Here is a 12003-nt window from a genome sequence, read left to right on the forward strand (position 1 = left end):
ATATCTGAGCCGAAGTCAAGTTTTGGTAACAATAATTGAGTTGTAAGGCCCACATGCGAATGCTCCGACCACAACACACCCCGTTGCCCGTTCGCCAGGGGACGAGCGTTTCGTGCGTTTTTATTGCCGAATTAATAAATTACCTTGACAGTGGAATCGGGTCCATCCCATTGTGCGAGCGTGCCGCATCGTCTACCCCATCCTTCACTCTGCCTGCTGCCTCCTGCCTGCTGCCTCCTGCATTCCAAGCCAAGGATCATCCCCTTGCTGTTTCATGAGGGTAACATCCGAGATCTGCCAAATGCTGGACACTGGAGTTTGGGAGTTTTCATCAATGCTCTGGAAGGTGAAACAGGCACGCGCCTGAAGTAGGCGAATGTGTTAATACCGAGCGATGAGCTGTTAATCTCATCAGCTGCTCCCAGGGCAACTTTTATCATAATCATATAATGCCGATGATAATGATGAAACAACCATAAGTATGCGCAATTTCGGTCTATATGAGTACGATTTCAATTTGGATTTCTTCAAACTTCAAAGGATTTCACTTAATATTACAAATTGCCATTGGAAATTCGGTTTTCCCCCTCTGTGCTGGGGCATTACATAACATAAGTATCGCTTAAGATACTCCAAGTCGTGCGATTGTTTGTTTGTTTATTTCTGCTCTTCGCTGGCTTCGTTTACCCGGCCGAGGGTCACACGCTGTGTCTTTGAAGTTGGCTGGCTGAGTCTCGAGTCTCCTCTGGGAGTCGCAGATAGCCGATTGCTCATTACGCCGTCCCCAAACGCTAATTGTGCGGCAACAACAACAGCGGCAATCGACAACATCGCCACTCATTATCAGACCGAAACATGGGACGTCAAGCTGCGTATAAAATCAAAATAGCTGAGAGAGAAATGATCAACAGCAACAAGAAAACAAACAAGACAGGGCATGATCTATTTTACGGAATGACGAAACATAGATACTCTTTTAACTTGGGTCGAATTGAAAGTAAATGTCATATGCAAATAACTAAAATATAAAAATACTAAAAGATAACGACATTTGAAAGATCAAAGTGAAAGTTCTTTAGCAAAAGTCTCAGCCTGAAAGACAGACCCAAAATAATTTAGATTCTTGTATTTATCTATGAACGAAATTAGTAAAATATTCCATTTTAATCCAACATTAAAATTTTTTTTGGTAAAGCTGATTTTTTAATAGCTATAAACCCGCTCAAATCCCACAAACTCCATGACTTAGTGATAATACCCTACGCATGTGAATATATAAGCACTTGAGGTGTTTTTTTTTTTAAAGTCAGTTTTATATATAGTATAAGCGTCAGAGCGTCTAATCGGAACGCAGCGTGAGTCTTTCGCCGTATACCATACCGCCCCGATTCGAATGCCAATCGAAATTCTCCAGCCAATCCTCGGCCGTTGAAATGCCATCAATGTGATTGCCTCAATCGCTGCCTAATTTGTGAAAAGCGCAAGGGCGAGAGAGAAAATTATTCAAAATGTTGTTTGATTTACCAATTAAGATGCACACGTCTCGATTTGGACTGTGAATAAATTCATTCCTAGTCGAGCCCAGGCACGGCAGGTGCTGGCAGATGAAGCAATTTTCAGCTTTGGCTACTCGCCTGCCGCATTCGGCATGCCTCAGTCGGTGGCAGGACAATTTCACTGACCTTGATGCTGCCAAAGTCCAGTCGAGGCCATTCGAGTCGTTGCTGAATGAGCGAATAGGAAAAGCCAGCGTGGGTGAGCTGACCTTGGATAATCACGAACGATCAGAGCTCGGCACCAATCAAAGTCAAGGCAACTCCTAAGGACCACTCCTGTGTCCTGTATGCTGTGCTCCTTTTAGCGCTCTGTGTGTACAAACATTCGCTCAATGCGTCACGCGTCGCCTTCGTCCTTGGCTAGTCGTCTTCGCCTTCGGCGTTCCCATCGTCGTCGTCGTTGTCGTTGTCAGCGTCGTTGTCGTTGTCGTTGTTGTTGTCGGCTTCTGTTCTCTTTATTCGGCTGTCGTTAGGATATTTCAGCTCAATGTCATCCTGCCTGCAATGTCATCCTCCAGTGAGTGTTTGCGTTCGTGTTGACATTTCCCTGGCGCATTAATTGCTTCTGTCACACTTATTCGCATTGTTTCGCACTCTCCATAATGAGGTGCTCGTAAAGTCCTTGCATTGGAATGAATTATGCATTTACAGTGAGCCATCGCTTTGTTCTTTTTTATGGCCACACATGAATTGTGCGACAATCTTTCGACAATGTTAACACCTTCTGTGTGGCGATAAACTCAATGCTACGATATATTGATACATATATAAATACACACCCGATTCCAGAAGAGAATAAACACATTTCTATTATTTATCCGCAAATAAATTGCATATTTATTTTCTGCATGTTGTACTTAATAAATTAGTGAATCATTTTCAAAATATTCTTGCAGATTTAATTTGAAAATATTGCTAGTAAATGTTGTTAAAGCAAAATTTACTTACTTACTTATATTTACTCATTATATCATTTTTTTTATACCCTAAACCCATTGAAAATCGGAAATCTGTAAAATTTTAATAAAACAGAATTTGTGAGCCTTTGAATAGTTTTAACCTCGAATGTCTAGCTATATATTTCATTTTGAATGATTTTAATAAATGTCATTTTTGCCAAGATACGAGTGATATTTTACTTTTGCATATTTTACATTTAGGCGACTATTGATGTAAATGTAAAACTTATTTATTTATTTTTGTGTAAGACTTTAAATCATTACCACGAAACTTTAAAACCTTTTAGAATAAAAATGATTTTTTTTTTTTTTTTGTGTGTGTTTAAAGTAATTATTTAATTTGGACAATGATTAAACTTGGTGACAAGTATAATATAGACTAAAATTGACAGTGTATTTAAAAATGTATGGCTTTGATTAAAATTAATAATAATAATTTTTAGTCTTAAAAAATAAAATATATTTTTTTGAAAGCATGAATATCCAGAGTAATGCTCTCTTTTTAAGGACTAAACAGCAAATTCTGTAAGCAATATTTAGAAATAATATAAGTTAATCTCATAGTACAACAATAATATTGCAAATTGAAAAGCTGTTGATGAGCTTGGAATGTATTGTAATTATTTAACAATATTTTTAGAAGGTCTATCGGTTTCATTAATTTTCTTTCGCTGGTCAAATTGCTTAAATTTCTATATACCTATTAGCTAGAAGCATGATTCTACTTATAAAGCTTGCTCGATGATAAAGTGAACGTCTGCAAATTTAAATATATTAAAATAATGAATGAATTAAAAAAGGAATGTTAGTTAGTAGAATAGTTTCCTTATTTTTATAAATTTCAAAACCATTCAAATATTATCTTATCCTGCTAAGTCATATCATTATCTAATTTAATATTGCTATTCAAACTAGCAAAAGCATAAATGTATTTGACGGTAGTCTGCATGCATTTTCCTGCATTATAACAATATGCTAAAAATTGGAATTACCTAATGTGTATTTGGTAGGGAGAGCTAATAAGGATTGCTTTCATTAACAACGTACTATGGAATACTATGGGCCACCCATGAGTTCTTTGTAAATGTTCAATGCGATTCCGTTGACGAGTCGTACGCCCGGGAATCGAAGTCGCGCGCGTTCGACTAAATTCAGCGAATTTGTTGATGGCGATCGCAAGTTCTCAGTTGAGGACGCAGAAGAGCTGTGTCCTAGAGAGCTCGACTGGACTGGCCATCCGAGTTTGGACTGCATATCGCCCCCTGCGGACAGTTTTATAGTTTTACGACGTGGCAATAATATTTCCGCCTTGGAAACCAATTGCGCTTTGCTAGCGAAGGATACGTGCGCAATTAAGATGTTTAAGGACCCATGACACGGTACATTTACATTCCATAAACAGTCGAGTCGAGTCGCGCGAGCCGCGTCCTTCGAACACCGTCAACAAGACATCATTTCACTGCGAGACACACGCGTCGCTCTGCTCAGGTAGCCCCTGATTGACCAATCGAGCAGTCGAAGGGATTCTGTTTACTCTAAACAAAGTTTACGCCTGCTCCCGCCCCTGTCGAATGACCAGGAAATACGCACTAAGCCACTCAAATATTTAAGAAGTGTTTAAAGAAAATTCAAAGCACTACTTAAACTTACTTGACATATACGGTTTAGTTGTCTATTTCAATTAGTTTATAATTTATATATATTCAATCATATCTAGTTCTAAGTATCTATAGTTATTATTACTAAAGTATATTGTGAATTTATTTCTGATAATTAAAAGGGATAGATAACAATAAAACATTATAAGTTAATTTTAATTAAAAATATTTAACACATCAATTGTATAAATTTTTATGTTTAAGTAGAAAAGTATAATGTGTTCTGTACTTTTCAATGAAAGCCAATCACTTTTGTATACCGTGAATTTATTACAAATAAAGTGTCCCAAATAAATACAAAATATAAGAATAAGAATAAGTTTTTAAAAAAATTTTTCTTTCATAGGCTGAGAAAAATTACATATTAAACATATGTAATATGAATTTTGAACCACGATCAGACTCTAATGACGATACCCAAAATACTGTTATATTACCCTATTGCCCTATTACTTCTATCATTTTTTAAATCTTTAAATATATAAATCTGTTATAAGCTGTCTAATTTATATATTTTTGCAATTGACAACGCTACAATATATTTATATGTTTCACAATATAAGACAGAGACTTTTACAGAAGTTAAGTTTTTAAGATTCTGTTTGTGAACACAAAAATAAATATATAAATTTATATACTTATATATATGCCGTAGAGACTGTCTATAATATAAGCTAATAAAAAAAAAATTATACCCTGATTTCCCATTGAAAATGGGTTCAGGGTATAAAAACGGGAAGTAATCAATATTAATTTAGGAATTCTTGATCATCAGGAAAAGACAAGTTGAGTTGGCCGTGTATATTTAAGAATTTAAGAAGAGACATGTTTCATGAAATTTTTTATTAGCAGACGCGTAGTAAATTTTACTTAAATATGGCTAAAATTCATATTAAATCTTATTATTTGACTTCGCAGTGCTTAAGAGCTTAGACAAAAGTTTAATTTTATTAAATTTGTAAGCGTAAAGTTGACATTTACAAACATTTTTAATTTTTTTTTTTACTTTTTAAAAGCTTAAATAAATATTTCGAATCTTTATTAAATAACATGTTAATAAACATGGACACAAAAATTCCAAATTACTAGTAAATAATTTAATATTTGCAAATTTATTTGTCAAAATAATAAACTTTAAATATTAATAATAATAAATATTAATAATAAAAATAATAATTTAATAATTAATAATATAACCGAAAACAAGAAAATTGGTTCCTTTAATTATATTTTTCTATAATGTTAACTTATTAATCTAAATTGTTAAGAATCCCTTTACCTCAACTTCACCGGAATCGAGTGGTCTTTGTTTAAGGTAAGCCACGCTTTTTGATGATTTCCAGAACTCTGCGGTATCGTGTATATTTAGCATAGGTAGGTTAAGCAAAAATTATAACAAAAAGAACTTAGCGTTTACAGCAAAGTTGATGATAATAAAAATTCGCAGAACTTTCTGCACAGTCATAAAGATTTAGCATCGAAACTCGAGCACGGAACTAGCCAAACAAAAGTCTGCCGCAAAAACTGGGTAAGTTTTTAGGAAATGTTTAAGCAGCCATCAGAAAGAATAGGAGAATATATGTGCAGAGTCAGCAAGACGGAGACAGTGAGACAGTGAGAGAGAGCGAAAGGGAGGGAGTGTGACCTGGTAATCTAAATTAGAGCAATAGGCGACAGGCGTAATTGTTGGCGGATGACAGGCAACTAATCCCCGGACTTAGGCGCATATTGTGGAATATTGTGTAAGAGGTGCGCGAGGACCTGCCTGCACTGCAGTCTATTGACTGGACTGGACTGGACTCGTGGGCGTTGCTCTGGGTAAACAATCGAGTGCGAACAATTGAACAATGCAAAGTAGAGCAATTTGGGTTCGGCGGGCGGCTTAAAGCCAATATTTGCATCTATTATGCAAGCCCATCCGTTGCATAGACTTGCATAACCGGGCACGTCCTTGAACTGCAGATTCGCAACAAGGATCGGGATCAAGTTCGCTCTGTGCTGTATGTGGGCCGTGGCCCTGCTACAGTTTTCGCAGTTTTCGCGGCTACCAAATAAGGTCTACGGTCGGAAACTCGAGCACGGCCGCGACCGTCAGGCAGCTCAATAAACATTTATTAGGTCTGAGACGCGGCTGTAAAGCGATAAACTCATAAATCCGTAAAAACTTTTGTCTCTCCTGCATTTTAAATGGAAAATGCGAGGGCAAAAAATGAGGTCGACGGCGAAAAAAATGCTCAATTTTTTACACAATGGCAAAAATGCGCGACAGAAAGCGAATTCGGTCTAAAACATTTTTATTGCATATCTTTTTTATTGTACCAAGCGCATATTACTGTTCCATTTTTTTGTTCTTCCGGTCACAGAGGTTTTCTCAAAATTAAACTAGAACTGAAACATTTTTTGTGTGCTTTATTTTTTGTTTGTTCCACATTTTTACTGCGATTTTGGTAGAAACTGACTTTATGGTAGTCAAGGTCTAGACCTAGAATTCGAAAACTGTCACAATATTTTTTTGTTTCATTATTTTTTTTTTTTCAGACTATTCCGCTGTTTCCTCGAAGAGAAGGAGGCTACGAAGTCCAGCGGCGAAGATAACTTGACAACATTTGGAAAATTAGGGAACACAAAGGCCGACTAAAATCCCGGATAGCAAATGAATATGAAGAAGCTATGAGGAAAATTTCTAAAATTAGTGAAAACTAATATACAACAATGTATTTTTTATACCATTTGTACTAAAAAGAGGCGATATTTAGTGTCCAAGTGGAGCATGCTTCTGTATAAGCACACACTCATTCGCATGGCTAATTGAAAGGTTATACTTATTAAATATACATATTCTTGTCTGTTTATAAATAAGTCGTCTAGTAGCACACATATTGAGTTATTCGTACAATAGACGGGCCTCATAACAACAATGCAGCCGCATCCTCTCTAGATTTGCTTTTAATGCTGTCGGCGCAGAAGAATATTTTGTTATTTCGAAAATGAGAACGACATGCGAAAAATCTCTGGTCGGTTTAGTTTAAATGGGCCGTAAATGATAATTTTAATTTTTAATCAAACATATGTACACAAAATCAGCGCAGCATAAAATGATTTAAGGGCAGAGCCAGAACCAAGAGCGGACCAACTTCCACAGGCCACAACAACTCGTCAAAGAGGCCGCCAAAAACATATGCCGGGCAGCGAGCGGTGCGCCTCATGACTTTATTTCACTTTTGGCATAGCTTTTGGAATCAAAAACTGTATTTCATGTATGCCTTCAAATCAACGCAGCGCCAGCTGGCGTACAATTTTGTAAGCATCAACGTCTAGATGTTGCATATTGTTTTTGCAAATTGGCTTCGTATTCCCATTGGAAGTCACATTTTCCGGCTTTCACTCAAATCCATTTGGCATTGCTCGCTCAGCGAAGACAACAACCATTATGAGCAAGGAACTTTTTCGGCGCCAAGCAGTGCGACCTTTTGGCTGAGCTGCTTGATGACAAGCAAGCAGTGGTTGGGATGGGCTCGGCATATTATTTTAAAAAATTAAATTTTTAAAATTTTGTAAAAAGAAAAAAAAAAAAAACATGAAATATAAGCTTAGATATTTCTTGAAATATATATGTATTAAAATTATCATAAATATAGTTTTATTTTATATATTGCCAAAATAATTTATAGTTGAGGAATCAGCAGTTCATTGAAGCTTCAAAATCTAATATTTTAATGAACAATTATTTGACAGTGCGACAGTTATTTTATATGTTTTGAAGACTTTCAGATGTCATGCAATAAATACATAATTCACAAGTAAATAAATGTGTGTAATAAAATGTATTTTTTCTCTATTTTACATTTCGTTAGTTTAATAATAATAAAAGTCGAGCTTTAAGTCTTGAAAGACCATAAGAATAGGTTAATTTTCAAGTTTGTTCTATTCGATTTGATTTGATTTTGAAGCAGACTCTTTGAAATCAAGTACGAGTCAGCTTCATATGATTCATTCATTACATTTGTAACAATGCCCTTAGCAATCATTCCTTTTCGACTTGCTCTCAATTACGAAACATGAATGGGTTTTCGCAGATACACACGCAATACTTTGAAATATATAAATATATCTATGTTTATTTATATATAGACACGTCTATGTGTGGATGTGTGTGTGTGTGTGTGTGTGTGTACAGAGGTATTTAGATCTACCATTGTGCGGAGCTTCAAAGATATCCGACATTTTGTTGCGGGTCGCGTGAGCCGCAAGGTTTGCGGCACTCGTGTGCGAGCGTATCTACAGTTGTTGTGGCTCAATTAAAGTTTGAGCCAACGAAAGCCACACACTGTATGTGGCGCAAGTATACAAAAAGTATCTGGAAGATACAATTATACGCACGCAATTCGTCAATCAGAACGACATTTTTCTTTTATTTGTTCTCTGGTCATTAAAAAAAAAAAGCACACAACAAAACAAAGCACAAAAAAAAAAAAAAAATAGTAATAAAAGTGCCGCAAAGCAACGTTTCCTACCTTTTTTGTATGCCATTAATTACATTTGTTTTGCTGTGTTTGTGTTTGCATTTAATGTTTACGCCCTTCCTAAGACAATTATAATTCAGTTACACGACTTGAACGTGCTGTTTCGCTCCCACTCTCTGGCTCTCCGTCTCGCTCAGTTGCAATGGCGACAAAGAGACATTCGGTTTTTGTACAAGAGGTAAACTAATTAATTGATTAATCGCCACGATCACCCGCTATATCACACGAATTAATATTATTCAGTTTAAAACTGACTTAAAGTCGTTTTCACCACAACTAAGAGTTGTCGCGCTGTAATGGCCTCCATTTGTTGTCGACCAAACAAAAAAGTCAGCAAGATCCTTCTGAGATCTTTATCGTCTTCGAAAACCGATAGCCGCCTCCTTGGCCCTGGCCGGGCCCAACTCCAGCTTCGGCTTGCCTCTCAGCTCCAGCGCCCGATCGCAGAACGAATCAGTTGCCGCTTGTCACAGATAATGTCAATGGATCGCATAACTCAAATCAGAGTCGCGGCCCGGTCTCTGGGCCCAGCTCACATGTGCGCCGTCGGCCCCAAATTAATTGAGCTGTTAAATGTAAGTCTCCACGAAATGAAAGGGAAAAATTAAAGTTGACAACCTAATTAATACTTGGCTCGTTTGCATGTAAGTGAGCAGGAAAGTCCCTAACAGCCCAACAGGTTTAACAGGTACCCCAATTCGAGGTAGAACTAAACATATTTTATCATTGGCTGAAGAGATTCCATGTTTGTTTGTAGAGATTTTATTTTATACAGATATTCGCGTGATATAATTAATTACCTCTTAGTTAATATAAATGAAAGTCTTTTTATCGCTATTGTAACAGAATCATATAATGCAAGCTAGAGAGGGAAAGCGAGGCGGAGCGTATATTATTATTTAAAGTGATTTAAACTATTTATTTTTAAATGTATATTAATGCAAAATCATTTTTATCTTGATAAGTTGTTTATAAGCTTAATAAAAACGTTTTTAATATATATAATATATTTTTAAATAAATTTAATAATAATATAAATATTGTTTATTGGCATAAGTTTATTAAAATTCTTTTAGTTAAATTTAATTTTTTTAATATTTTTAAATATAAGTAATATAATTATTATTTATAAACATTATTTATTTATTTTTTTTTTTAGATAAATTATTATTATTATTGTTATATATTTTTTAAAAATTAAATTAAATATTATTATTGTTATTATTATTATTATTATTATTTTTTTAATTTAACGATGTTAGCTTAATAAAATTCTTTTAGAAGAATACATAAATTTAATATTCATAATAATAATATAATAATATTTCGTGTAATAATTTAAAAAAAAATAAGGTAATATTATTTCTAATACATTTTCCAATTATTAGCCACTCGCTCATCGCTTGACTGCGACTTGCTGAAAGATCACCCAAAGATCTATTGGAAATCAAACTTAACATTTGTTGCCTTTCCATGAATTTTTGGCATGCATTCTCCTGCAATAATTGACAAATGTTAAGCAATTAGTCTGCATGATTTCCACTCAATAATTTTCCGTATTGCCGAAATGGGTGCGAGACAAATTTATATGCCGAAATATGTGACTTTGCACAAGTGAAAACTGCAGAATGTGCAGAAACTAGAACAAGAAATTTGCATTCATATTAAAATACTTTGACTATGATTCGCGCAGCTTCAAGGGACGAATTCACATTTGAAGCGTGAAGCGCAGCAGTGGGCAGACTGTTCGCTATATTCCTATGAATCTAACTGTTGTTATTATATTGCCGTTCCTGACATTCGTGGATACGCGTCCTGGACCCAGGGCCAACGAGAGCCAGTTCCCTGGCTCTACCTCTACGCAACATTGCGTCGTCGTCGTCGTCGTCGCCGCCGTTGCCGTCCCAGCGCTGTTTGTAACAGTCTGATTTTGACATTGACGAATTCCTCGCTATTTATCATGCACGCCCATAAGGGAGGCTCTGAAACAGGCGAAAAGGATACTCGGAGTGCGCACGCTGCAGGCAGCCAGGCCAACAGGCCGACAGGCTGTCAGTCCGATAGTCCAACAGTCCAACAGTCCGTCAGTCCGTCAGAGCGTCAGTCAAGCAGCGCCAATGCCATCTTTGTATCTAGCTGACGGTTTGACTCTCTGACTCTCCGACTGTCCCACTGTCTGGCAGCATTCCGTCATTGCTGTCGGAGCGACGTTAGCCATCATTGGCGTTGAAATTTTCATTATATTTTATTCACGTAGCGATGCGTGGAACAAATCTAAAATATCCCCGCAATTTGCCTAGCCCATCAACCGAAGCGTGTAATTAAAATGTTTTAATATACGAGTATATATGATCTACCAAAGCGTTTTCAACACCAGAAGGTTATATTCCTAATTTTACGATCTTCATTCGGAACATTTTCTCGTATTGGGTTACAATTGGGAGAAATATTTCAGAATTTAGTTGAGTTAATTTAGGGATTTGTATAAATGTATATTGGTTGAAAAGTGGAAAAAGTTAGCTTTGAGATTGAAAACGATCAAATAGGTAATATATAGAAAATAAATTAATTAAATTTAAAATAATTTGTATTATTAATTAAATACATATAAAACCCTTAGGTTGAACCTAAAAGAATAAAATAGTCAGTGGTATTCCCCTACAAAATTTTATTTGTATATTTGAAACGAACATTATTCAGAAAAAAAGATTTTACAACTTTTATATAAATATAAATGCAGAAACAAAAATTTAAGTAATTTTATTTATTCGATTTTAAGTGTCCGAAAAAAAAGAATATACTAATAAATGTTAAAGTTACTTTTTAGGAACTTAAGATCTTAGTTAACTCAGGAGTTTTCTTTTTCTTAGTATTCCGTTAATATCTTTTAACTGTTCATTAACTGTGCAGATCAAGTATTGGAATTAGAATATTAAGTCGTTCAATGTTATCGATAGGTAGCAAGTTCTACTTATACATATATAAATATGTAGTATAATCAGTATCTGCAGAGGCAATATAAACAGAAATCTAAAAACAAACACATTTCACTCTGCTGGCAAAAACAAAACACTCATATCCATGTCCGTGCGGATGTCCACTTCCATCCGGTGCGAGTATTTTGACAAATAGCTCGATTGGACATTGAAACATTTTATCTGCCATGTCGTCGATGCCACGGGCGAGTCGAGGATGAGGCGGTTCTGTACGGGCTCTGCGTGGGTCAATGCGTGGCATTTTGGTCATTTATATGAACACTCGTCCCTTTTCATTGCCAGTTGGTGTCTCTCTTGCTCAGTGGGTGTGC

The sequence above is a fragment of the Drosophila arizonae genome, chromosome 2 (genome assembly GCF_054131065.1).
Source record: "Drosophila arizonae isolate 15081-1271.41 chromosome 2, UAZ_ARI_1.0, whole genome shotgun sequence".
NCBI lineage: Eukaryota > Metazoa > Arthropoda > Insecta > Diptera > Drosophilidae > Drosophila > Drosophila arizonae.